Consider the following 24,190-nt stretch of genomic DNA (forward strand, 5'->3'; position numbering starts at 1 on the left):
GTCAAAAGTCCCCATCGATCCCATGTGTGCTAAAAATGTTATTCGGGGCTATTAAAGGTCCAAAGGACCCCGCACAAATCTTATGGAAATTGGGTCCCGGTCAAATTCGCTGAATTTTTGATATGTGATAGAGTTCATCATACTGGTCAATTATCTCAATGGCCACAAAGCTCAAAAATGGATAGTTTGGCCGGTACAGAGCTTTAAAGCTCCGAATATCCTCCACGGATTTATGTATATGCGCAGTGTGTATAGACTTTTGAAATAGCCTATTTCATTTTTTTTATTATCTAGGTTTATATTTTTGAGGTTGCTGAATTCAGATCTGTTGTTAGATTTTCAAAATTGACAGTTGGCAGCTGTCAAATAGCTGTCAATGTGCTATAATAAAGCCAAAAACTTGTTTTTTTATGTTTTATCTTTCTTTTTTTTTAGTTCGATAAGTTCAAAGACGATATCAAATCAATAACAATGACTATCGGCAGCTGTCATTTAGCTGTCAACAATTCTTCAAAGTCCGGTAATAAAGTCAAAAAATTATTTTTTGTTTATAACTTCAAGTTTTTTAGATAAGTGAATATAAATATGATATAAAATTATGTAGTCATCAGCTTACAGCTGTCAACAAGCTGTCAACTAACTGTCAAAATGCAATAATAAAGTCAAAAAGTTACTTTTTTTAAAAAGCTTTAAGTTGCTTAGATCACTGAGTTCAAAAGTGATGTCATAAACTTATATCATGTTTGATTTCTTATCCACAAAGTTAAGCACAAAAAATAAGTTACTTGCTCTATTATTGCATTTTGACAGTTAGTTGACAGCTTGTTGACAGCTGTAAGCTGATGACTACATAATTTTATATCATATTTATATTCACTTATCTAAAAAACTTGAAGTTATAAACAAAAAATAATTTTTTGACTTTATTACCGGACTTTGAAGAATTGTTGACAGCTAAATGACAGCTGCCGATAGTCATTGTTATTGATTTGATATCGTCTTTGAACTTATCGAACTAAAAAAAAAGAAAGATAAAACATAAAAAAACAAGTTTTTGGCTTTATTATAGCACATTGACAGCTATTTGACAGCTGCCAACTGTCAATTTTGAAAATCTAACAACAGATCTGAATTCAGCAACCTCAAAAATATAAACCTAGATAATAAAAAAAATGAAATAGGCTATTTCAAAAGTCTATACACACTGCGCATATACATAAATCCGTGGAGGATATTCGGAGCTTTAAAGCTCTGTACCGGCCAAACTATCCATTTTTGAGCTTTGTGGCCATTGAGACAATTGACCAGTATGATGAACTCTATCACATATCAAAAATTCAGCGAATTTGACCGGGACCCAATTTCCATAAGATTTGTGCGGGGTCCTTTGAGGTTTTTTGGATTTTTTTCGAAAACGGTAAGTTTTATCAAAAAACTAGCCTTGACAAAAATTATAGATCTTAAAATTATCTGCAAAAATGGTCCTTATACTTTTTTTTCTAAGAATCACCATTCCTGAGATATCGCGATTCTAAAAGTTAAAGGAGTCAACGTTCTACATGATATTCACATATGTACCACGCCACGTATATCTCGGGCACTTAATACAAGTAAAAATGCTTTTTTTTTTTTTTGTAAAAAATACACGAAACAAGAAACAAGTACAACTATCTTGTCTTCCTCCAACATCGGCTTCTGCTAATCAACACTTGTATCGAGTATACTATCAAGTTCAGACATGGCTAATCAATCAACTGAACCCAGAAGAGTGGGGTTGGAAATTAACAGATAATACTTTGGAACCGATTCAAACTTTACTCCCACCTGCTCCGGAAAAACTCCTAAACACTATTTTTTGCAATTGCAATTGTAGTGCTAAATGTGGCTGTAGAAGAGTAGGGTTACTGTGTTCTCCAGCGTGTATCTACTAATTGCCAAAGCCAGTCTTGCTCAAATGTCCAATTGAATACAACAGACGAAGATTCATGTGATTTCGATGCTGCTGATTCATCTTCATTTGAACAATTTATGAACATCCAGCAAGAAGAGGAGGGAGAAGAAATCGAAGAAGACATGACTGTTGAAGTCGACTTTGAAGAGTATGAATCAGATTAAAATATCAAAAGAAATCAGAACTACAGTTAAAGTCAATAACCAATATCAATAATCATCATGCAGTTAAAAGAGTTTTGTCCCTGAAAATTCCGTCATAACAGTTCGTGGAGTAGGCCTACCGGGGAAACCACGTTAAAAAAAAAAACAAAAAACGCGCCAAAGTACACTACCTCACAGGTGGTGTGGAAATGTGTGCATATCATGTAGAACGTGACTCCTTCAACTATTAGAATCGCGATATCTCAGGAATGGTGATTCTTAGAAAAAAAAGTATAAGGACCATTTTTGTAGATAATTTTAAGATCTATAATTTTTGTCAGGGTTAGTTTTTTGATAAAACTTACTGTTTTCGAAAAAATCCAAAAAACCTCAAATTTTGACCTTTGACCCCGAATAACTAAAAAATAACTAAAATAGTATGTGTACATCGTAGTAAAAGCACATTCTCGGACTAAATTGTTACATTGTCGTTCGGAAATGTACTGCTTTTACACAACTGATGTTTCCTATTTCGTGCTTCATTTTGACGCCATATTTTAGAAACATCCTGTATAATGCCAGTGGAATATTTATTAACCTAGAAGTGATTTGTCAAAATATAGTTCCCGAGGGAATTTTGCGTCACCGGATTTAAAACTTTCAACTTCTTGATTTGTTGCAGCAATTCTTTGAATTCAACTTACATGTGCGAATTTACAAGCGACGGGGGCATAAAAAATAACATTTCTCGGAAATATTTCGTGCAATTTAGCGTTAATTAAGATTTATTTGCTGTGCGACGGAGAGAAAGAAATAAATTTTAACGCTGCTTCTAATTGAGACGAGCGCGCTACTAATAAACTCATCAGTTAATGAGGAGCAAATAGTGTTAAGAAAAAAATAACGACTTAACTTAATGTGTTGATAGTTTAGATTGAAATTATTTAGATAGCGATTGGCAATATATCGGCAAAGAGAAATAAATAGTTCTTTTAGAAGCGGAAAATTGTGTATTTAAAGTACCAGTTTCAGTAATGAGTGTAATATAGTGGGTAATCTATTAATATCGCGGAAGCATTTTATTATACGCGAATATAACAATATTCAACGAAAGTAAATTATTTCGGGGCAGTGACGTGACGCGCCGTGATTCAGTGCCACCGGACTCATTGTCGTATTTATATTTTACAATTTGACGGACTGGCACCCTTCCAATCGAGTTTACTTTCGATGTTACGCGCACATCGAAAGTCCGTTGAGGAATTCTGAGATACACAGTTGTTATGGAATTAAAAATACACCAGGGCACGATATTGTTAGATATTGTCTAGTCATAGGAATAATTTGTGGGGTACCAGTCGTTCTATGGGAAATTGTTTGGCGGTGTTGTGTAACAAGGCAAAAGTCAGCGGTGGCGTGTGCTCTTTTGCTTTCAGAAACTAATTTTGTCGCGGCATAACTGAAGCGTTGTTTCCTAAATTTCAAAATAATTTTAGCTTCCGAGCTCCTAATTCTAAAACGGTCACGTGGTACATAACCGGTTTAAAATTTGGCTGACCGTATGCATTTTTAAATTTATTTAGTTTTATCAGTTACAAGTTTTCAGGCGCGATTAGTTCCACATTGTCCTAAAATTTCTAAAACGTCTAAAATTGTCAACTGACCTCTTAAGTGCCATCCAAAGATGGCAGCAGTTCGAACTTTTAACTACTCACATTCCTAACTCATTTTTAGAACTGTTAGATATTTCTATCCTTGTGCAAAAAGGGCGAAAAAGGACAAAAACGCGATTATATTGAAAATGAAGTCCAAGGGCAAAAAGGCAACAACTCAATTCATTGAAAAATCTCAAGAGTGTAATCTTCTTTAAAATAGCTTATCCTTACCTAACTAGTGCCAACCAAGGTGGTAAAAACTTGATAGGACCCTTACAAAGGGGTTTGCCGCATTCCTAGGTTGGCAGAGAGTTCTTTTTTAACATCTCATTTATGTTAAATGTTGAGCGCCCAAAAATATATAGGAAAACACACCTTAAACTTCTTTTTTCAATATAATTGTGTTTTTACCCTTTTTCGTGCTTTTTTTTTCTAAAAATGGCCGTCTGCTAAGTTTGGACATCAGATTTGTGTTCAGCACCCAAAAATATATCTGTACCTCTGAGCTAAACTGTATTAACTCCATTTTTTACGAAAATGGGATTATTTGACAGCCCAACACAGTTTCTTATGCTCTTTCACATGATAAACAGTAATAACTCCCACTCATGATATTTTCGAAGATAGACAGTGCTAAATAATAATAAGTCCCAACCTGTCTCCAAGCTAGACAATCGTATGTGTATTTAATATTAACCATGTTTCATTTCCACAGTATTAAGTTCCTTGTTACATCAATTTAGTCCGAGACAAACAGGTGTATGTGGAGTTAATATTCTATTAGTTTGACTTCGGAGTATTAACTCCACACATATCAAAATCAAGTTGGTATCAAAATCATGTTGGTTTACTTTAGTATTATATCCACATTCATCGTGTATTATCGCACAATTAGTAAATATAATATAAAATCCCTAAATCATGTTTGTGCCGAATAGTGTTAACTCCATTTTAGAGAACGCCGCAGTACTTTATATGCATTTAAATTGTCATAACTTTTTTGTGGTTTGGTGTACTGCATATTTAATCAACAATTATTATTCTCCAACGTTTCTTCTAAAATATATACAGGGTGTCCCACCAGGAACTGCGGCGATCGATATCTAGGAAAGTACTGCTCTGAAAAATTTGACTAAAATATCAAGAAATCTCCAGCACCGGTAGTCGACACCAACTTCTTTATTTTAAATGGGGCACCCTAATTTAAGGGTCAGTTTATTAAATATCCCCTATACCTACCTAGGAGTTATAAAATTTGGGATATTAATATTTAAAGAAAAAATTTGACAGATGCAAGGGTCTGCGGAGATGCTAGTAACTTTTTTCAGGAGCGTGATATCAAGTGGATTTTTGGTATCTGCAAAGGGCATAAGTAACACTAAATTATGGTATGCCAACAAATTAAAGCATTTAATACTAGGTGTTTCATTTTTGCTGTTACATTTTGATAACTTCAAACAACTATAACTTAAATGGGACACCCTGTATTTTTTTACTTTATCGTTTGCAGATTGTAACTTTCTTTCAACCCATATAAACATTATTAGAGTTGCCGATACTACTTTTAGAGATATTTGCAATTTTCTATTTTTTGAACAGTTTCTCTCGTATCAGACCTATTGTCAAATTGGCCATGACCAGAAATACTCCAAAAACAATTGAAATAACTTGACATTTGTCAAGTTCGTTGTCAAATTATTGTTGCCTCTGAATGGTTTTTGCTGAAAATTTAAATAAAAATACCTGGGGATCGTTTAAATTGTACTGATGAGGATTATTTTAATTTATTTGTTATTTATGGAAATATATGGAAAAATAACAAACAAATTAAAATAATCCTTATTAATATAAGCGTTAATTTCTTAAAATATGGGCAGCATTTGGTATTCGTCCCTACAACTCTTCCTCACTGTTTACAGATGTAAAACATACACCATGGAGTTTAAAGTTAGATCCGGTGAGCGTGGTGGTCAACCTTCAGGTGCTTCATTTTCTCTATCACTCCATCCATTTCGAAAATGCTTAAGGACGTTTAAAGTAAAATAAGGGGGTGCTCCATCGTGTATAAACCACATGTTGTAGCAAATGGTTAAAGGAAGATGGTCCAATAAATTGTTTTGGATGTATTTCAGATAATTTATCGATTGTAAACTATGACCTGCTGTTATTTTTTTGTAGTGGATTTTCGGAAGATCTCCGTGTATTTTTTATTCTGGCTGTACAAATAGCTTTAATCAGCAACACTTAAAATTCAAATTTAACCAAATTTTAATACAGAATATTTTTTCTACCTACCCAGACTTATTTATAAAATTTCTGTTTAAAAATCTATAGATCATGATAGATCATTAACAACAGCTGCGATTGAAAAAATAACCAATTACTGACAGTACTGGTAAATAATAGCCTGCTTATTAGCCTAAAATTGTGAAGATTATAGGTTGTGGTTAAATTTGCGAAAATAATTATAAGTAGATTTTATTATTTACCACTTATAATCAGCAGTAACTAATTTTTCAGCAGCAATTTCCAAGGCCCCCGGGATTTTTAAATTGGAACAAAAACTTCGTGAGCTGAAAATTTGAATCTATACATAAAAATATTTTGCATTAAATTGACGAGATTGGAGATCTAGAGGTTTTAAATTATGCTATTAGAACTACGTAGTCGGAATTTTAATAAAAAATCGCATAAATGATACGAAAAATCGTAGCAGGCCATTACGAACCGGGTCGTCGTATTTGGTTCATTAAGTACATCTAGAGGGAATGAATATATTTCAAAAATCGTTCAAATCATACATCCCAGAAAATGGATTTTAAATATATAGTCTTTAATGGACCACAATTTTGTTCCATATTTGTATTTAATTTCGATCAATCCTTTCTATTAAATTAATTTTACAAATAACAGCCCCACAAAAAAAAAGTGTTCGGACTTGTGGGTCGGACATATGTATTCCCATGTATTTTTTGACGCTAAATCCGATCCCGAGCACAGAAATGGCCCTCCACGTCTGGAATTGGCCCCAGGGGCCAAAAATGGCCTCTATAGGGCCTGAAAGATGGATTCCGGGATGAGGCGAGGTCGAAGGTGCATTCTAAAGCCAAAGCCGGATTTGTGGTCGAAAAGTTTATGGCCAACTGAAATTTCCCGTTTGGGACCGGGAAAATGACCCCTTAGGGGCCTGAAAATCGTGTTTCGGACGTCGCAATCGCAACAGTGGTATTTTTATGTACTTTTAAATTCTGGAACTCTGACTGTGCTTGAAAAGTTTATGGCCAACTGGAATCTCCCGTTTGGGACCGGGAAAATGACCCCTTAGGGGCCGGAAAATCGTGTTTCGGACGTCGCAATCGCAACAGTGGTATTTTTATGTACTTTTAAATTCTGGAACTCAAACTGTGCTCGAATTCCAGAATTTAAAAACCATTTAACACCACTGTTGCGATTGCGACGTCCGAAACACGATTTTCCGGCCCCTAAGGGGTCATTTTCCCGGTCCCAAACGGGGAATTTCAGTTGGCCATAAACTTTTCGACCACAAATCCGGCTTTGGCTTTAGAATGCACCTTCGACCTCGCCTCATCCCGGAATCCATCTTTCAGGCCCTATAGAGGCCATTTTTGGCCCCTGGGGCCAATTCCAGACGTGGAGGGCCATTTCTGAGCTCGGGATCGGATTCAGCGTCGAAAAATACATGGGAATATATATGTCCGACCCACAAGTCCGAACACTTTTTTTTTGTGGGGCTGTGTAATCGTTCTAAAATATTTCTTCAGAAAGTATTCTGTATTTAGTGTTACACTTTTCAGACAGTAATCATAAAACTAATACCGAAACATCAAGTTTTCATCGTTTTATCACCAAACCGTTTTACTTATACACCTATATTTTGTCAACCAAACACATTTCGCTTCCATCGACTGTGTAATAATTCATCAAAGTAGGCAGCCCGCGTTGCGTGACGGAATTAGTTGCGTGAATTTTCCTTGCCTTAAATAAGCTGTTATTTATGTCCGAAACAGTGCTTCGAAATACAATTTGTGTTACTTTCAAAGAACGGCCGGCATTACGTTGGAAGAAACTACTTATTCTAAACGTTGTAGCCTCAAATCTTTTCGCGAGGTGAAGGACCCCAATGGCGACCGGAGGGCGCATTTATTTGTGCCGAAGTCCGGCGATTTTTTTCGCCAACAAATCCGTTTAACCTGAATTAGTATGGCAGGGGACATTGAATGTGCCAATGAGTTCATGGAAATTAGTTTTTAATGTACAGTTTGGTAAACAGTCCAATTTTGGGAATTTCCAGTATTTCGTTAAAAATATAAATTGAAGTATTCATATACATGTCGCTACACAAAATACGTGTTTTTTAAAAATTGTAGAATGTTATTTACAATCTCGAATTTTTACCACCACAAAATGAACTGATTGCTCTAGGTACCTGTAAAAGTATATGAGCGCATTGTAAAGAGAACATTAAAAATGGAATATAACTCATATGGCTTTGTGAGAAAATGTGAACAGAATCACGTGACGGATTTTATATTCTATCGGATAAATAATTATACAATTTCAATGTACAGATTCTGGAGCTTTGAGTACATACCTGTGTACTTTTCCCCTAATAGACAGATCTCATTTAGAGGGGCAACAAAAAACAATTGTTTCCGGGACTTTTATAAATGCAAATTGTAAAGGGATTATAATAAACCTAAAAAATTGAAAGCGTAAGAGGGGGTGCTGGAGGGTTGAAAAGGGGTGAAAAATCGTATTACATATTGGGATTTCCTGCGAAAGTTGACGTCAAAAAAAAGTATTTTACACAAAAGTTGTATGTAGATCATGCAAAAATCTACAACTTTTGTAGAAGTTAGTTTTTAACATAACCTCAAAATATCCGCGAAAATGCAAAAAATCGTTTTTCTTTTGTTTTTTTTTTAATTTTTCTTTTCCGCAAAAATAAATTACTTTTGACGAAACTGGTGAAAGCATACCTTTCTGTGTCTTAAATAACCACAATTTTTTAGATAAAAAAATCAAGGAGTTTCTAAGATATTTATTTTTACCGGTCCGAAACACTTTTTGTTCAAAAAAAAATTCTAAAAATGTATAATCGCAATTCGAAAACATGCTCAAAAATACAAAAGAAAACAAAAAATGAAAAAATACCCAAAGAACATGTATTTCATTGTTTGACATAAAACTTTATTTTTGTACAGTATAAACATTGCTATAAACATCTAAGTCGAATCATATTCTGTGCCGAGCAGGATCACCCTTACTGCTATTTTCATATCAAGAATTTAGTTAAAGTAAAAAACTGTTCCGAAATTTCTTTTGTTTATTAGAAAAAAATGCAAAAAATTTCAAAAATCAAAAGTTTAAAATAAAAAAAGTTTTTTATCATTAATTCATTTGAGGAGTATAGATGCAAATCTCACATTATCCACTTCTTAAAATTTTTCAGGAAGAAGGAATAACTGATTTCTCACTTTTCAAGTGACTTAAGGCTCTGAAATTTTGTTTGGTATTTATATTAGAACTTTAAATTTGCTTTTTAATTGGTGAAATGACAGCACAACAATATTTGACTTCAAGAAAGTGAATTAAAGTTTGGATAATGTAAGTTTTGGCACTTCAGATCGTAGGAAAATGTGAGTTTTTTTACCACTTTTAAACTTTAAAATGGTGTAGTTCAACACGATGAACAAGATAGCCGCCACTAACTCTATTTCGAAAAATTATGGATAATGTCGAGTTTTGCATCTATACCTCTCATTTACACGAGCAAGATAAAACTTCAGACTAAATTTCACTTCAAAATATTAATTTTTCCCAAAGTTATGTTATGTCAAAGAATCAATCAGCTGATCCATAAGTATTTTTTTCCTTTATTCTGCAGATGTTAATATAATGTTTTAATATATTCTGTATATTGATGTACAATTTTAATTTTAATCATAATATTTCTTTGTTGTATAAAACTATTCAGCAATAAAAATTTTTTAAGCAATTATATGCTCAATCCGGAAATTTTAAAAAAACATAACGTTGGCCAAATTTTGAAAATGCTATTTACAAATATTGTCCTATACGGAGTAATGCAAATTGAAAAATGTAGGATAGAAAAATGATACGAATTAAAAATAAAAAAATTTTGTTTTTGTAGTTTAAGTTAAAGTACTAAAATATGTAATAAATACTAAAAACATTTCAAAATATGTAATGATTTCGGTTGAACAGACTGTTGATGAAGAGGTATTCCACTAGATATGTTACTTTTACTTTCATCCAAGTGTGTTTTAAACTTATTTACATCGGACAGCTTCTTGATATAGGAACCTGGGAAAATAGCTATAAATACCCCAGAGTCGGAGTTCCTTAACTAAAAAACTCGAATATCTCGCAAAGTTATCAAAACTTTCTTAAAGAGAATGACAAGTTAATGTTAAAATGAATAAAAATTATTTTTGTTTTAAACTTTTTTGTCATATTAAAGTTGAAGAAAAGGAAAGGGGGTGAAGTTTTAAGAATATATTAGTATAGTTTTATGGATTTTAGTGTACTCAGACGTTTGTGTGACTGTTAACAATGTGAAAATAATAGGAGTAACAGCCATTTTTGGTGCTTAATGGTCCGTAAAGGCAACAATGGCCCTGCAGCATCTCATTTCAGTGGAACAATAACTTTATCTTGACAGGCATGATGATTTTTTTTAGTATATACGTTTCTATCTGTGACTCTCCTATTTTCTTAAAATAATAGACATTTTTCATAAATTGTGTTGCATGAAACTTACCAAGGAGTGATCGCTTTATTAATTTATCAGGTATTTCTCTAATCGTTTCGATGATCCCTGGTTAGTTATTGTTATTATTTAATTGCTAATTCCGTTGATGATCCCATTAAAAATCATCTATTAATAAAACACATGAACCGTGACCATATGTTGTTTGGTTATGTAATTATTATTGTGGAGGTACTCGAATTGGAAATTACAGGGTGATCATCATCAAAGTAATTAGTATTTATGTAAAAACGTTTATTGAATTACAATTATAATCAACGTTGGCCGTTTTTTAAATTTTTTAAGTGTTGTAAATTCCGTACTTTTAAAGTATTTATTTTAGTTTAATAGCAGATATTTTTATAGGTATATTTAATAATGAAGACAAATGAACATTATTATCATACTGAAATATAGAAAATAGTAAGGGATTTGAAAAAAATATTAATGAAACTTACCAAACAAAACGCAATTGATCATATAAGTAAAGTTGCCATGTTTTATCTAAAAATAGTGTCACTAAATTTTAACTTATTCATATCATATAGTTTTAGTTTGTCCGCTTGCCTTGAAAATTGCATAAAGGTTAACACTTCCAGTTTTTATACGAGACTAACATTTATATTTTAGAATGTAGACATGTAGTTTTAGTAGTTACTTCATACATAAAAAGAATAAAACAGCGTGGTACAACTGAAAAGATTTTTTTTCAATTCGGTAAATACCTTAACCAACGTACACCGATTTAATTTAATTAAACATTGGAAAGAATGCCTAAAATGTTTTGTTGTTTAGTGGTGTACAAAATTTAGAAATGAAAGGAATCTTTAAAAGGAAAATTGAAAAAACCTACTAAGTATTTTAGGTAAAAAAGAATGCATGCATTTTGCTATACATTTAGTGTTTAGCCACCTTTTTTAAAGTAATCATCTCAATAACATTATGGGTTTAACGGTTTATGTAATTTACTGTTCGTCACTCACGGATTCGTAAGTTCGCACCATTGATTTGAAGGAACATAAATCTGTGTTACGAGGATATTTTCCGACAGGTCTAATGTCCCTTAGTTCGTTTGACTTTTGAAAGATCTACATCGATTTGTTTCTGTACAATAGCTGTTAGATGTATAACAGTAACAGATTTTGAAAAAAACAATTTATAACTGATAAATATTTAAAATCACATCAGTATGTAACATGAGCAAAATATGTTACTTGTATGTATAAGTATGTGTAAACATTCCATATTCTTCCCACCTTGTAGTAGTTTTAAACAATTTGTTTTAGTTATAATTCGCATACCAAAATTCCCTTCAGTTTATTTGTCCTGCGCCAGTTTTAAAAAGTAAGTAAAAAAAATAAAATCGGGCCCAACGCCAAATATGCCATCCATTAAAATACCATATAACTCTTAATGTCTCTTAAATTACTTCTTTTACACGATTTTTAAGTCTCGCTGCAACTTTGTAACAATGTCATTTGTTTATTTAAAGTCGACTGTGCAATTTATGTTACTTTTACATCAATCTGAAATTGGGTAACCAGTTTTACCAGTTAAATGGCAAGTTGTTTGCTGTAATAAACTTAGCTCGCACCTCTTAATCTGAAATGCCAATATTTTTTATATTTAATCATCATGCAAAATAATCTGGCTTTGAATTTTTTAATTACTTGTGTTTTTACGTTTGCAAAAGTCTGCAATTTGTTGCTTTCAATATTTCCCAAAAAAATATACAGGGTGTTTTTGAATGGAGTAGCATAAATGATACCAGTGAATCTACATTTCAAAAGAACACGATCTGCAAAAAATCGCCTTAGTAAAATGTTCACCCCTGAAGAGATATGGGCCATCAAAGTTTCCAAAAAAAATATGAAAATTGGCTGTAATTTGAAAACCGAACGAGGTACAAATAACAAATTTTTTACAGGTTGTTTACTAATACAGATGCGAGTTTTCAACTATTTTTCGAAAATTTTAACCCCTCGAAAGGGGTTGAAATAACCACCCCTCAAGCCATTTTTTGCCATAACTTTTATATTTCGTAAAAACTCGATATCCAAAAATACGCATTAGATAAACTGGTTCTTTTAGAAACTTTTACCTCTCTAGCAATTTTCCTTTAAAACTTTTCGTTTATTAATAAAAAAATAAAATGTATTACCATTCACCTCACACCGTATATGATTGCAATCAATCAAAGAAAAACTAAGTGTGCTGCTGTCATGCCAGTTGTCACAATTAACTCTTCTGTAAGTTGTCACTGTTATCAGCTAAATACTTTTTGGGTGTAAATTAACAAGAATTATGCCAAATTTTACTAATGATGAATATGTGGACATGCTACAAGTGTTTTTTTCTACGATCGTGCAAAATTTACTACTTATTGCACTACCTACTGTGCCAAAAGTTTAACTTTTTTTACAGTAGTACAAAAAAAATATTGATTACAAGTTTAATCTAAGCATATCCATAAGTACCTAACGTCTGACATTGACAATTTGCGCAATTAATTTCCAGTTGTCAGTTAAAATTTTAATATTATGTAAAATACTGTTAAATAAAATTTGAAATAAAAACAATCGTAGAAAAAATGTTGCGTGCAACATGTGCAAAAAGCATATTTGTTGCACTTAACATGATTGCAGCTCTCAACTTCGTCTCGAGCTGCAAACTTCATGCATCGTACAACAAATACACACTCTTTACAGTAGTTGCACAAATAACTGTTTGAATGTCGCAGAAACTTTTATTAAATAGAAGTACAATGAAAACGAAACTAAGAAATAATTTATTATCAAAAAGAGAAAAAACAAAAAACTTAGTTAAAGGACATTTTCAAAATAATTGCCATTTCTTTCTAAACACAACCTAACACGTTTATCAAAGTTGTTACGGACTCGAGCAAAAATTATGGGATTGTTGCGAATCTCATCAGCCGCCGCGAATATTCTTTCCTGTAGCTCTTCAACACTGTCAACTGGGGTCGCATAAACAATACTTTTTATATGTCCCCAAAAGAAAAAATCCATGGGCGTTAGATCGGGAGAACGTGCAGGCCAAGAGATAGGTGCCTCATTGCCGCGACCTATCCAACGATTCGGGTAATTTAAATTAAGCCACCGCCTAACTACTACAGTGCTGTGAGCAGGAGCCCCGTCATGCATGTACCACATGGCCTGACGTACATTTAATGGTACTTCCTCCAGAAGTGGTGGTAGATGCTCATTTAAGAACTGCAAATATTCAACAGCACCAAGTCGATGAGGTAAAACAAAAGGGCCGACAAGCACATTTTCTACAATTCCTGCCCAAATGTTTAAACTAAAATTATGTTGAAATGTTGTCATAGATACTTCGTGAGGATTTTCATGAGCCCAGGAATGAAGATTGTGCATATTGGTTAAACCATGTCTTTGAAAAGTTGCTTCATCTGTGAAAAGTATCTTTGAGGCAAAATTCAAATTATTTCTTAGAATATTAAGATACGATTCGCAAAAAACAACTCGCTTATGCATGTCTGGTTCAAGTAGAGCTTGAACTGGCCGGTGGTGAAAAGGATATAATAAATTATCATGGACAATATTCCAAACAACACTATGGGACACATTTAAGTGCATTGCTGTTTTTCTCGTACTAGTCTGACGATTTTCGTCAAACTCTTCAAGTACTGCATCCTCAAGATAAATAGTACGAACAGTAGGTCTTCGGCCGGTACCCTCAATATGCGGCTGTATTTTTCCAGTTTCCCGAAGTCTTCGTTCTACCGCCGAAAAAGTTTGTCTGTGGGGAACTTGACGATTTGGATATCTCTCATTATACGCTCTTGTTGCCGCAGCACAGTTTTTGCGACATTCAAAATACACTTGTAGCATGTCCACATATTCATCATTAGTAAAATTTGGCATAATTCTTGTTAATTTACACCCAAAAAGTATTTAGCTGATAACAGTGACAACTTACAGAAGAGTTAATTGTGACAACTGGCATGACAGCAGCACACTTAGTTTTTCTTTGATTGATTGCAATCATATACGGTGTGAGGTGAATGGTAATACATTTTATTTTTTTATTAATAAACGAAAAGTTTTAAAGGAAAATTGCTAGAGAGGTAAAAGTTTCTAAAAGAACCAGTTTATCTAATGCGTATTTTTGGATATCGAGTTTTTACGAAATATAAAAGTTATGGCAAAAAATGGCTTGAGGGGTGGTTATTTCAACCCCTTTCGAGGGGTTAAAATTTTCGAAAAATAGTTGAAAACTCGCATCTGTATTAGTAAACAACCTGTAAAAAATTTGTTATTTGTACCTCGTTCGGTTTTCAAATTACAGCCAATTTTCATAATTTTTTTAATAAACTTTGATGGCCCATATCTCTTCAGGGGTGAACATTTTACTAAGGCGATTTATTGCAGATCGTGTTCTTTTGAAATGTAGATTCACTGGTATCATTTATGCTACTCCATTCAAAAACACCCTGTATATGTATAAAAGTTCTCATTAATTAATGCATTGTGCAAACCATTTGCAATTTAGATATTAAATTGCGATTATATTCAGACTGACAAAGACTTCTTTCTTTAAATTTGTTTATTTACACATCAACTAAATAGCACCAAGTATACATTGGCTGCAGCTACTCATACATATTTCTTTATTCTGCCATAATGAGGGATTTGGTTGGGACTATGTTGTGTCAATGTTTATGTCTTATATAAAAAAATAAAGATAATTTTAATTACAGTAATTCTCTGCTTATCAGTTCTATCCGTTCTAGAAATGTCGCGGTTATTGTTTTGCCAAATATGGGTGTCCTTGTTCTTAGAGGTACACGTACTCTACGTATCTTGTTTTTCACAAAAACAGTCTTCATATCACAATATTTATAAAACGACGCCGTGATCAAGTTATTCAATCTTTTTCAATTCAGTCTCTGGTTTCCCTAAGGTCGGGACTCCAGCGGGACGTTTGCTAGGGTCAGATCCTCTCTTAATCCAGTTACCCAACGTCGTTACATCAAACAATTAAATTGACAAAAGAATGAATCGAATAGTGCAAGTATAACACCGCACACGCTCTAATCGTTGTTTGTGTGAAATGTTGTTTACCGCACAGCCTTGGCCTTGAGGCGGTGACTGCACCCGGCGATCGGATCCGCGACCGGCGTGTTCCCCCACTGAGCCCCATTGATGTCCCAGTGCCCCCCAATACCTGCAGCGACGGCCAAAACGCCTCGCGCTGCGTTGCCGCCGCGTGCGGAATCGATGAAGATCTCCGAATTTCGATATCTTCCGAAAAGAATGTCTTTCTTGCGACGATATACTAGTACTACTGGATTTTAAGTTTTATTGGGATACTAAGATGATATAAACAAGGTTCAATAGAACTCATTGAACCAGGGTTGTTTTAAATCATTAGAGATTCAAATAGAAAGTCCATGTCCTGTATTAAAATTTTTAACGGCAATATTTTCCTTAATTTCTATAATTAGCTGGGAGTTAGAGTTTGAATCCTAGCTAGCTCACAATTTTGTGTTAAGTTGACCAAGGAACACCATATACAGGTCGGAAAGTCCCCATTGTTCATCGGATTGTATTAACATATCGGAATACGAAGTCGGAATTGTATAAGTAGTGACATCTATTACAGAAAAGGCAAACGACGAAAACAAATATGACCACCGGTCGCTGAATTACAAATGAAAGTGGATCTTATTTGTGGAAGGACGAAACTGGCGGTGTCTATGAGACGCCTTCATTATAGCCATCCTTCTCTATCGCACGGATTTCTATGACTTACTTTATCGCTCTCACGTAACGGCCGATGAACCATGGGGACTTTCCGACCCTGTATATGGTGTTCCTTGGTCAACTTAACACAAAATTGTGCCTATAATTTTTATTTTCGTTAAAAACTGTATTTAACAAAGTTGTACGAGTACCCAAAGAATGGAGTTTAGTTAAAAAAGAAAAATAATCACATTTTGCAAATAAGAAGACGCAATTTTTAACTATCTTACTTAGCAGACAGAAATTGTAAAAAAAAATAAACTTTTATTTTAAATTTAATATAATATAAAAATAGCTTGGTAGAACAATTTACGGGTTGGTAGTCACGTCGGTAGTTTAGGTTTTAGGCATTTCTGGAGTTCTCGACCAACTTTGTTAAATGCAGTTTTTACCGAAAACAAAAGGGACACACTTTGCTTAGGGAAAATTTTTATCAAGAATAACTTTTTCTCGAAAATCGAAAAATCAACAATAATTTTTTATTGGTTACAAGAGTGCGATACCCTATCTGGGGATACACTGTAGAAGTTTAATCGTCAAATCATTCCTAAGTAGTAGTAGTCATTTGGTATCATTGAATAGGAAATCTATCGAACAGGTGACTTGTTTTAAGCTTTTAGGTTTACATATAGACATGCAATTGTCATGGAAAAATCATGTTGATTATGTATGCCAAAAATGTGCGGATTTATGCTTTGCTCTAAGGAGGTTATACTACATTGCTGATCGAGATGCTACTAGAGTATTTTATCACTCAAATTTCGAATCANGGTGTAAATTAACAAGAATTATGCCAATTTTACTAATGATGAATATGTGGACATGCTGCAAATGTATTTTGAATGTCGCAAAAACTGTGCTGTGGCAACAAGAGCGTATAATGAGAGATATCCAAATCGTCAAGTTCCCCACAGACAAACTTTTTCGGCGGTAGAACGAAGACTTCGGGAAACTGGAAAAATACAGCCGCATATTGAGGGTACCGGCCGAAGACCTACTGTTCGTACTATTTATCTTGAAGATGCAGTACTTGAAGAGTTTGACGAAAATCGTCAGACTAGTACCAGAAAAACAGCAATGCACTTAAATGTGTCCCATAGTGTTGTTTGGAATATTGTCCATGATAATTTATTACATCACCGGCCAGTTCAAGCTCTACTTGAACCCGACATGCATAAGCGAGTTGTTTTTTGCAAATCGTATCTTAATATTCTAAGAAATAATTTGAATTTTGCCTCAAAGATACTTTTCACAGACATGGTTTAACCAATATGCACAGTTTTCATTCCTGGGCTCCTGAAAATCCTCACGAAGTATCTATGACAACATTTCAACATAATTTTAGTTTAAACATTTGGGCAGGAATTGTAGGAAATGTGCTTGTCGGCCCTTTTGTTTTACCTCATCGACTTGGTGCTGTTGAATATTTGCAGTTCTTAAATGAGCATCTACCACCACTTCTGGAGGAAGTACCATTAAATGTACGTCAGGCCATGTGGTACATGCATGACGGGGCTCCTGCTCACAGCACTGTAGTAGTTAGGCGGTGGCTTAATTTAAATTACCCGAATCGTTGGATAGGTCGCGGCAATGAGGCACCTATCTCTTGGCCTGCACGTTCTCCCGATCTAACGCCCATGGATTTTTTCTTTTGGGGACATATAAAAAGTATTGTTTATGCGACCCCAGTTGACAGTGTTGAAGAGCTACAGGAAAGAATATTCGCGGCGGCTGATGAGATTCGCAACAATCCCATAATTTTTGCTCGAGTCCGTAACAACTTTGATAAACGTGTTAGGTTGTGTTTAGAAAGAAATGGCAATTATTTTGAAAATGTCCTTTAACTAAGTTTTTTGTTTTTTCTCTTTTTGATAATAAATTATTTCTTAGTTTCGTTTTCATTGTACTTCTATTTAATAAAAGTTTCTGCGACATTCAAACAGTTATTTGTGCAACTACTGTAAAGAGTGTGTATTTGTTGTACGATGCATGAAGTTTGCAGCTCGAGACGAAGTTGAGAGCTGCAATCATGTTAAGTGCAACAAATATGCTTTTTGCACATGTTGCACGCAACATTTTTTCTACGATTGTTTTTATTTCAAATTTTATTTAACAGTATTTTACATAATATTAAAATTTTAACTGACAACTGGAAATTAATTGCGCAAATTGTCAATGTCAGACGTTAGGTACTTATGGATATGCTTAGATTAAACTTGTAATCAATATTTTTTTTGTACTACTGTAAAAAAAGTTAAACTTTTGGCACAGTAGGTAGTGCAATAAGTAGTAAATTTTGCACGATCGTAGAAAAAAACACTTGTAGCATGTCCACATATTCATCATTAGTAAAATTTGGCATAATTCTTGTTAATTTACACCCAAAAAGTATTTAGCTGATAACAGTGACAACTTACAGAAGAGTTAATTGTGACAACTGGCATGACAGCAGCACACTTAGTTTTTCTTTGATTGATTGCAATCATATACGGTGTGAGGTGAATGGTAATACATTTTATTTTTTTATTAATAAACGAAAAGTTTTAAAGGAAAATTGCTAGAGAGGTAAAAGTTTCTAAAAGAACCAGTTTATCTAATGCGTATTTTTGGATATCGAGTTTTTACGAAATATAAAAGTTATGGCAAAAAATGGCTTGAGGGGTGGTTATTTCAACCCCTTTCGAGGGGTTAAAATTTTCGAAAAATAGTTGAAAACTCGCATCTGTATTAGTAAACAACCTGTAAAAAATTTGTTATTTGTACCTCGTTCGGTTTTCAAATTACAGCCAATTTTCATAATTTTTTTAATAAACTTTGATGGCCCATATCTCTTCAGGGGTGAACATTTTACTAAGGCGATTTATTGCAGATCGTGTTCTTTTGAAATGTAGATTCACTGGTATCATTTATGCTACTCCATTCAAAAACACCCTGTATATGTATAAAAGTTCTCATTAATTAATGCATTGTGCAAACCATTTGCAATTTAGATATTAAATTGCGATTATATTCAGACTGACAAAGACTTCTTTCTTTAAATTTGTTTATTTACACATCAACTAAATAGCACCAAGTATACATTGGCTGCAGCTACTCATACATATTTCTTTATTCTGCCATAATGAGGGATTTGGTTGGGACTATGTTGTGTCAATGTTTATGTCTTATATAAAAAAATAAAGATAATTTTAATTACAGTAATTCTCTGCTTATCAGTTCTATCCGTTCTAGAAATGTCGCGGTTATTGTTTTGCCAAATATGGGTGTCCTTGTTCTTAGAGGTACACGTACTCTACGTATCTTGTTTTTCACAAAAACAGTCTTCATATCACAATATTTATAAAACGACGCCGTGATCAAGTTATTCAATCTTTTTCAATTCAGTCTCTGGTTTCCCTAAGGTCGGGACTCCAGCGGGACGTTTGCTAGGGTCAGATCCTCTCTTAATCCAGTTACCCAACGTCGTTACATCAAACAATTAAATTGACAAAAGAATGAATCGAATAGTGCAAGTATAACACCGCACACGCTCTAATCGTTGTTTGTGTGAAATGTTGTTTACCGCACAGCCTTGGCCTTGAGGCGGTGACTGCACCCGGCGATCGGATCCGCGACCGGCGTGTTCCCCCACTGAGCCCCATTGATGTCCCAGTGCCCCCCAATACCTGCAGCGACGGCCAAAACGCCTCGCGCTGCGTTGCCGCCGCGTGCGGAATCGATGAAGATCTCCGAATTTCGATATCTTCCGAAAAGAATGTCTTTCTTGCGACGATATACTAGTACTACTGGATTTTAAGTTTTATTGGGATACTAAGATGATATAAACAAGGTTCAATAGAACTCATTGAACCAGGGTTGTTTTAAATCATTAGAGATTCAAATAGAAAGTCCATGTCCTGTATTAAAATTTTTAACGGCAATATTTTCCTTAATTTCTATAATTAGCTGGGAGTTAGAGTTTGAATCCTAGCTAGCTCACAATTTTGTGTTAAGTTGACCAAGGAACACCATATACAGGTCGGAAAGTCCCCATTGTTCATCGGATTGTATTAACATATCGGAATACGAAGTCGGAATTGTATAAGTAGTGACATCTATTACAGAAAAGGCAAACGACGAAAACAAATATGACCACCGGTCGCTGAATTACAAATGAAAGTGGATCTTATTTGTGGAAGGACGAAACTGGCGGTGTCTATGAGACGCCTTCATTATAGCCATCCTTCTCTATCGCACGGATTTCTATGACTTACTTTATCGCTCTCACGTAACGGCCGATGAACCATGGGGACTTTCCGACCCTGTATATGGTGTTCCTTGGTCAACTTAACACAAAATTGTGCCTATAATTTTTATTTTCGTTAAAAACTGTATTTAACAAAGTTGTACGAGTACCCAAAGAATGGAGTTTAGTTAAAAAAGAAAAATAATCACATTTTGCAAATAAGAAGACGCAATTTTTAACTATCTTACTTAGCAGACAGAAATTGTAAAAAAAAATAAATAAACTTTTATTTTAAATTTAATATAATATAAAAATAGCTTGGTAGAACAATTTACGGGTTGGTAGTCACGTCGGTAGTTTAGGTTTTAGGCATTTCTGGAGTTCTCGACCAACTTTGTTAAATGCAGTTTTTACCGAAAACAAAAGGGACACACTTTGCTTAGGGAAAATTTTTATCAAGAATAACTTTTTCTCGAAAATCGAAAAATCAACAATAATTTTTTATTGGTTACAAGAGTGCGATACCCTATCTGGGGATACACTGTAGAAGTTTAATCGTCAAATCATTCCTAAGTAGTAGTAGTCATTTGGTATCATTGAATAGGAAATCTATCGAACAGGTGACTTGTTTTAAGCTTTTAGGTTTACATATAGACATGCAATTGTCATGGAAAAATCATGTTGATTATGTATGCCAAAAATGTGCGGATTTATGCTTTGCTCTAAGGAGGTTATACTACATTGCTGATCGAGATGCTACTAGAGTATTTTATCACTCAAATTTCGAATCAATAATTCGCTATTCAATAATGTTTTGGGGAAACTCAGCTTCCAACAGAATATTTATCCTACAAAAACCTGCCTTAAGAAATATGTTCGGATTAAGGTATTCTGAATCGTGCAGATCTGCTTTTGTAACGTAACAAAAAAAGTGCGCTGCCTTGTTTGTACGTACTTGAAACTTTAAAATTTGTCAAACAAAACATTTCCAAATTTAATCCTCAAAATAAATTTCATGATTATCCTACAAGATATGGAACTAATTTACAATATGACTTGCATAGTAGAGAACTTTATAAGTCAAATCTATATTATATGGGTGCATTATTATATAATAAATTAACAGCATCCATAAAAAGCCAAAATTTTACTAGATTTATATTTTTAATAAAGAATATATTGCATTAAAATGCTTTCTGTGAAAAAAGTGAGCAGTTACTTGGCATATGATTTTACATAGTTTATTAGTTCTTTTCTTTTATTGTTAATAATTATTGTAATATTCGTTTTTTATGTATATAATATGTCGTTTTTTATACTTTGTATGTTTTGGCGTGTCCCTATATCCTGTGATCTAATGGACTAATAAATATCTATCTATCTATCTATCTATCTAAGTTAAGAAAATATGATTTTATAACAAATGCATCAGTTTATTGATTTCAGGTAGCTATTATTCAAGAAGTTAGAATAAAATGTACACCTGCTTTTACACTTGAGGGAGATCAAAACTAAATTAGGGTTGAAATAACTATTATTCTTAATACATTTAACTTGCCTGTCTATTACTGTTAGGTTATCATTACACCATATTTTTACCATCATATAATTTATTATCTTGCGTGTAGATTCAAGGATTTTTAATTAAGATGCTGAATCATCGGAAAATCAAATATCTCTTATTTGTCAAAAGACGTCACTGCAATTTTCTCCACACCTATTTTCCCCGATACTGCTACCATTGCGAACCTATATAATTTTGATCTTGAGATGCAGCTGCCGTGTTTTCTACGTAGGTAAGCGAATTTCGTTCAACCACTTCATTTCATTCCGCGGTCCGTGAAACCTTTTTTGTCGAGCACGTTTAGTCACTGGATACTTGCCAATACGTCGAGAGTCAAAGTCGATCCCAGTACGTTTTGCAATTAGGCGACGGATATCGAAGCATTAAATAAGGAAAGACGCCAAATGAGATGGAAAAACGTTACGATAAATTAGTCCTTTGAAGCTGGTGATGGAGTAATTATTTTAGAATTTCTTTATGCGTTGTCACAAATTGCTTCAGCAGGACAACGAATTAATAATAATAAATCGTCTTTATTTAGAATTAATATATGTGTATAATACAGGCTGTATTTTAAATAGAATGTGTGTAGTTTTTTTTGCGAAAAAAATGAAGAACAAGAAAGTCGAATTTAAAATAAAATATACCTATTTTTTTAATATAAAACTTGTTGGAATCGCTGACATTACTCTGGCCCAGATCACCTATGTAATGTAGCCGATGCTACACATAATTCTTACACTCTAACTATTTTTGTGAAATCGGTAGGAAATAGTTAAAAAATAAGCATGGCTTCATTTAAAGTACGATGATTTTTCGAGTTTTTATGCTGTGGCCTATGTCCTGGACGGAGCCAGTTACAGACTTCCTTGCACTGCCTTAGTCCTAGCCATATGACTAAATAAATAAGACCCGTGAAAAGGATAGGAAGAGCAGAATCATGAAAGTACGAGCGCCACCTCACAATGGGCCTGGAAAACACGCCAGCGCTAGCACTATTTATGTATCGAAAACTGTAATACTAACTTGAACAGAAAAGTAATATTGTTATTAGAACCTATAGAGTTCGCTAAAAAAATAAAAAATTTAATGATATTACATGTATTCTTTCGTACGGAAGCTGAACAAACTGATTGCAATCGGTAACTAGCCAATCATAATACAGCATTTTTAAAATTCTTAATCATGATTGGTTCTTTACTGTTGATTTCAATCACTTTGTTCAATACGAAAGAATACGTGTATTGAAAATTAGGTCACAAAGGGGATGTGTTCTGTGGATTAGGTTTGAGGTTATTTCTTCTCTATGTTGTATTCACAGATTAGAAAGTGGTTGTATTATGACTAATTAACTCGTAAGTTACCGTGCTTTTGATAATAATTGTTTTCTATTTTAGACTAAAATTTAATGTAACGCAAGAAGATAATTATAATTGTTGAATCGTTCATCTGAATTGTCTTACTGCTTTTGCTTGTTTTACTTTTTAATAGAAAATNAAAATATTAGATGTTATGTTTTATTATCTTTTTTCAATATTTTCTATATCTTGTTGCCTTTTACGCAGACACGCCAATGGATTTTCGTTCCCGGCACGCTTAATCCCCCTTACTAGTCCAAAAGCTAGCGATGAGTCACTCTCTATAATTTCGACCGCGGAGTATAGCTAATAGTCTTTGACCTACCCTTGTTGTTCTCAAGCTAGGCTCTGTAAGGGCGGACTCGCTATTAGTATCCCTAGATCCATCCTGATGTTCATTCCGGTTCCGGTACGAAACCAGATTTAGCGGAGCTATTTAAGAAACTATGAGAATGAATGGTTAAAGGCAAAATTGCAAAATGTATAGGTTCTCCATGTTCAACCACTACAATTCTGAGAGTCTGATCAAAATTTTGAACTTTTTAAATTCCGTTTTACCCTCGTTGATTGAGACATGCACCATAGACATTATCACAAAATGGGAAAGAAAAGTGACTCACATAGCGACATAAGTTTATTTTTAAGAATCTAACCACTGCTATAAATTAATCCAAAAGGGGAATTATTTTTGGAGTTGTATTTTCTCACACTGTAA

The sequence above is a fragment of the Anoplophora glabripennis genome, unplaced genomic scaffold, assembly GCF_000390285.2.
Source record: "Anoplophora glabripennis isolate ALB-LARVAE unplaced genomic scaffold, Agla_2.0 scaffold238, whole genome shotgun sequence".
NCBI classification, from domain to species: Eukaryota; Metazoa; Arthropoda; class Insecta; order Coleoptera; family Cerambycidae; genus Anoplophora; species Anoplophora glabripennis.